This window comes from Labeo rohita, unplaced genomic scaffold (genome assembly GCF_022985175.1).
Source record: "Labeo rohita strain BAU-BD-2019 unplaced genomic scaffold, IGBB_LRoh.1.0 scaffold_316, whole genome shotgun sequence".
NCBI lineage: Eukaryota > Metazoa > Chordata > Actinopteri > Cypriniformes > Cyprinidae > Labeo > Labeo rohita.
Window position 1 is genome coordinate 76456 of NW_026129234.1, and position 5932 is coordinate 82387.

At 35.1% G+C, this 5932-nt stretch overlaps 1 long non-coding RNA gene across 1 annotated transcript; it reads right to left on the reverse strand.

Annotated features, from left to right (window-relative positions):
- Nucleotides 1-381: 381 nt before the first annotated feature.
- Nucleotides 382-3921, reverse strand: LOC127160289 (uncharacterized). The gene is made up of 3 exons (XR_007826696.1): nucleotides 3749-3921; nucleotides 3401-3456; nucleotides 382-506 (listed from the first exon to the last, which is right to left on the reverse strand). It is a non-coding gene; the product is annotated as an uncharacterized LOC127160289 (long non-coding RNA).
- Between the last annotated feature and the right edge of the window lie 2011 nt (nucleotides 3922-5932).

Consider the following 5932-nt stretch of genomic DNA (forward strand, 5'->3'; position numbering starts at 1 on the left):
ACGTTGTCAGAACGTCCACGCTGGTGTCCAGGACATCACCTAATAACATTCCCAGGACGTTCCGAGACGGTCATGATCTGGAGTTCTTTAAAGGGTTAGAGGACATCATTTGGAGGACATTCACAGAACATTCAGGACGTTCTTGGGACGTTTAGGTTATTACTATAGGAAGTCCCCTATTAGTCTCTACACTACATTGCCATAACATTTGCAGGACCAACCTAAAATGTTTTTTGGTCCTATTTAGGTCCTTCCTTCACATTTACTGAATGTTTTTAGAACCTTTAGTAACGCATTACAGGAAACTATCAGTCAATTCAATTATTTTCAAACTGGTTTTATTGATATGACAGTTTCCACAGTAAAGCATCAAAATGTGTCCAAATAATGGGAAACAGTAACAAGAACATATTGATTTATATTAATTATATATTTAGTGTCTGTGTGTGTGTGTGTGAGTCACTGTCTCTGTTTTCAGAAGGTGTCCCAAGTTGTTCTTCAGCTGCCTGAAAAAAAGTATAAATAACAATATAATAGCAATCACTTCAGTTACTTTTTAACTGCTTTTAATCACACTTAGGTGTATAAGTATAGATGACCAATATATACAGTTGTGCACATAAGTTTGCATACCACTTGCAAAATATACAAAATGTTAAGAATTTTAACAAAATACGAGAGATCATGCTATTTTGTATTTAGTACTGTCCTGAATAAGCTATTTCACATAACAGATGTTTATATATACTCCACAAGACAAAACTATAACTGAATTTATAAAAATGACTCCCATTCAAAAGTTTACATGCCCTTGAATCTTAATACTGTATGTTGTTTCCTTGGTGATCCACGACTGTTTTTAAGTTTTGTGATAGTTGTTCACGAGTCTCTTGTTTGTCCTGAACAGTTCAACTGCCTGCTGTTCTTCAGAAAAAATCCTTCAGGTCCTTCACATTCTTTGGTTTTCCAGCATCTTCTGCAAATGTGAACTCTTTCCAACAGTGACTGTGATTTTGAGATCCATCTTTTCATGCTGAGGACAACTGAGAAACTCATACATACTATTACAAAAGTACTGCTTAAGAAGGAAACACAAAACATTAAGAGCCTGGGGTGGAAACATTTTGAAATAGATGATTAGGGTAAATTATACTTATTTTGTCTTCTGGAAAACATGTAATTATTTATATAGCTTTTGAAGTGCAGTACTAAATGAAAAAATATGATCTTTACAAAAATAAAATAAAAAATTACAGATCATCATCCTGTTCAAAAGTTTACACCCTCTGGCTCTTAATGCATTGTGTTTCCTTCTTGAGCATCAGTAAATATGTTCAAGTTTTCTAATAGTAATGTATGAGTCCTTCAGTTGCCCTAAGTGTAAAAAGATGGATCTCAAAATCATCACGTATGCATCACATATGCAGAAGATGCTGGGAAACCAAAGAATGTGTAGGAGCTGGAGGATTTTTCTGAAAAACAGGAGGCAGTTGAACTGCTCAGGACAAACAAGGGAATGATGAACAACTATCACAAAACATTAAAACATCCAGAAAATGGCAAACAGTATTAAGATTCAAGGGTATGTAAACTTTTCAATGGGGTCATTTTTATAAATTCAGTTATTATTTTGTCTCGTAGAGTATATATATAAACATGTTATGTGAAATAGCTTATTCAGGACAGTACTAAATACAAAATAACATACAATTGTCATGAGCTCTCGTATTTTGCATATTCTGCAAGTGGTATGTAAACTTATGAGCACAACTGCTTCACATTATCCAGTCTGTCTGGAATGAAATGAATAAACAGAAAAAACTGAGGCAACCTCTCCAAGATGCTTCAAGAGACCTACCTACAAAGCTACAGTATTCTTAAAAGTTTTAGGCACTTGTGTAAAAATGCCTTTGAGGATGATGTCAAAAATAATGTCATAAATAGATTTCATTTATCAATTAACTTCTATTAACTAAATTAAATTAACATTTGTTGTGACCATCCTTTGCATTTAAAGCTGCTTTTGCCCTAAGTGCACTTGAGAATAGTTTTCCAGGTAGCTTTGCTGGTAGGATTCTTTATGTGTCTTGGAGACACTGCCACAATTTTTCTGGATTTAGTCCGTCTCTGTCTGTTCTGTTTCTTCATGTCATTCCAGACAGACTGGATGATGATGAGATCAGATGTCTGTGTGGAGCACTGGCTGTTGTCAGACTCATTGTGCAAGCAAAAATCTCACTGGATTATTACAATTAATGGCAAAATTAATGTTTGGAAATGTGAACTGATATTTCCACTGACACAGAACCCACGTGTTTATCTTAAGATTTATTTATTTATTTTTACTTTTCCGTACGCAACTTTGACATTTAATACATATTTTTTTCATATACGATATACACACTTTGATTACTTCCATACTTCATGCGTGGGTTTAACATAGTTGCATAGAGCAGTTTCCTGCTATAAAATATTTTTTGTATATCCTAACAACAAAAATATTTTATATGGTGAAAAAAACATCTAAAACAATGAACTTACACTACCAGTTAAAAGTTTTAGAACAGTAAGATTATTAATATTTTTTTTAAAGAAGTCTCACCAAGCCTGCATTTATTTGATTCAAAGTACAGCAAAAGCAGTAATACTGTGAAATAGTTTTACTATTTAAAATAACTGCTTTCTATTTGAATATATTTTAAAATGTAATTTTTTTCAGCTACATTTTCAGCATTACTCCAGTCTTCAGTGTCACATGATCCTTCAGAAATCATTCTAATATGCTGATTTGCTGCTCAAGAAACATTTATTTATTATTATTATTATAAATAATTAAAACAGTTGAGTAAATTTTTTCAGGATCCTTTGATGAATAGAAAGATCCAAAGATCAGCATTATCACTGTATTATTCAAAAGCTTGGCATCAGTATTTTATTTTATTTTATTTTTTTGGAAAGAATTAAAGGAATTAATCACTTTCATTTTGCAAAAATGCTCCATAAACTGATCAAAAGTGATGATAAAGACATTTATAAAGTTGCAAAAGATATCCATTTTAGATACATGCTGAAAAATTATACTCTGTTGTTTTCAACATAATAATTATAATAAATGTTTTTTGAGCAGCAAATCAGAATATTAGAATGATTTCTGAAGGATCATGTTATTCTAAATAGTAAAAATAATTCAAAATGCTACTGTTTTTGCTGTACTTTGGATCAAATAAATGCAGGCTTGGTGAGCAGAAGAGACTTTTTTTATAAAAACATTAAAAAAAAAAAACGTACTATTCAAAACTTCTAACTGGTAATGTATCACATTATAACATGACAATTATAATGTTTTTCTGGCCTGTCAGCTGCTGCAAATTTGAAAACGCTTTTCGCAAGATAAGCCTACCTTCTGTAATGACATCATGACAACCTGTACGAAGAGGGCAGGGTACATGGCCAGGTCTGGAAAGCACAGAAAGGGGCACAGTATGAAAACATTGCATTCACTGCAGTATATATGCAGTATATATATATACACACATTATTGATAAGCAATTTAGATTTTTAGACCCCTTTACCTATCCCTAAACCCAAACATACCCAACACAATAGTGAATATAAAAACATATGAAAAGTAATAGACTGAAATATGCAAGAAACAAGAAACATTTTAGAAACAACATAGGATTACAAAAAATATTTTGGTACGCTAATCCCACTTCTACCTTTAAACCTAAACACAGCCATTTCTTACAGTAACGTTAAGGCCTGTTCACACCGGGACGAATATCGCGCGCGAATATCGCCGACATTTAACGCGCCGTGACTAAACAAAGGGCGCCAATGTAAGTGTACACACCGACACGCAAAACGCCAGGCGTAAAAACGTAATTTTTTAAAGAACGCCTCGGGCTTGTTTTTTTTTGGTTTGACGCGCCGCGTTAAAAACTGGCAGACCAATGAGATTGGTGCTTTTGCCCACGTGCCTGGAGCTGCTGAAGTTACAGTAAAACATGACTTGGTGGCGCTCAAGCACAAAACACTGTCATGTTTTGGATTGTTATTGCAAACTGTAGTTCATTCACAAAAATAAATGTTTGCTTTTTCCAAAAATATTTAAAACAAAAATAAGTGACATACTTGAAAATAACCGGATATATTTTGGAACTTGGCATTTGTACATAAGTAGTCTTGTCCTCTTATTGAAATGTATTATTATAATTTAAACATTAATTGTAATAAATATTATAAATTAATTATTCGATTGTTTAAAACATTGTTTTAACGTATGTCGCAGCAGCCAAATCATAAAATACCATACATTATGCAGAGAAAAGGTTAAAAGAGAAATTGCTTGTAATTTTTTTAATTAAAAATGCACATTTTCAAAAAGACAGAACATGTTATTTCAAAAAAAATTTTTATATGCTGTGGTGAGTGCTGGTATATTAACTGATGAAAGAATTGGGTGCAATAGATTCGATAAATCGTCTATGGGGTGTATCCAATATCAGCGTCTTTTCCGTCGTCTTTCCTCATTCCACACAACAATAATTTCCTCATCGCTGGAGGAGGAGAAGCTGCTGCTGCTATTTGAAAAATCCATGTTCTGTTTAGCAGTTAACAAAAAGCGTGTGAATCGGTTTGACCATAGATATATAAATTTATATATGTCTATGGGTTTGACAAGCGCGTATGCTGGCTCTCTTCTTCTTCTGTGTGACAAGCAAGTGTCAGAAGCGCAGCGCCATCTTGTGTACAGAGGTATTTCTGTTGTTTATTAAGCGCCATGCGAGTGAATTCGCCAGTGAAAATCGCATGGGTATCCTGGCGAAAAACGTCTCAAAAAACGCTGACGAAATGCGCGCGCGAAATTCGTCCCGGTGTGTACAGGCCTTTAGGCTATAAATAAAACCATGACAGACAGACAAGTGCAATCCCAACATTTTACTGCAAAAATGTCAAAAACATTACCAAAAGTAGTCCAAATGATGCTGCGTTGCCACCGCAGGTGAAATACAATAGTTTGGTGTGAGGTACAGAGCACAATTTAAGTTTTTAATTGCGAAAAATATTACCCAGACTATCCTCCTGATTCACTGTGTGAAAGCGTGCATCATTCAAACACACCTAGACAGGAACACTGTAGTGATGGGTCGTTCTTGAACGATTCGTTCATTTTGAACGAATCTTTAATGTGACTCGGGACCAACGAGTCGCCTCGGGGAGTGATTCGTTCAGTCGCGCATGCGCAACATCCTATTAGGTTCTGTACTGGAATTAGTTCACCTGTTTTAGAGTCGTTCGTTCACCTTATGGGGCTGTCACGTGATGAACGAACGACTCAAACCCGAAGACTCAAAAGATGAACTAATCAATTCTCCTTCCGGCTCAGACTGCATAGGTTAACATTACGGGGATGTCACGTGATGAACGAACGACTCAAACCCGAAGACTCAAAAGATGAACTAATCAATTCTCTTTCCGGCTCAGACTGCGTTGGTTAGCTAATTGGGCTGTCACGTGATGAACGAACAACTCAAACCCGAAAACTTGTCAGATAAGAGGCGAGGTGAGCGAATCATAGACTAAAGACCCAGGTAAACAATGAATTAATCTTTTCTGTTTCTTGTAGCATTATAGTTTTGTTTTGTTTGTAGTGTGATCAACGTTTGTGTAAGCAGTAGATGTGTTAGGGAGGTAAAACGTAACATTTGAACGAAATGACTTGAAAAAAGATTCGTTCATTTTGCTGAACGAGACTCAAAGGACCGAGTCGGTAAAATGATCCGAACTTCCCATCACTAGAACACTGCTGTAACAATCTGTGACGAAGCAGGCGAGGACCAATGAGCGTTCGATTTTACTGCGTAGTTAATTGAAGTGGTAAATTTTGAATTTGGACGAACGAATCAGCGCGGGCTTTGATGTTTATACG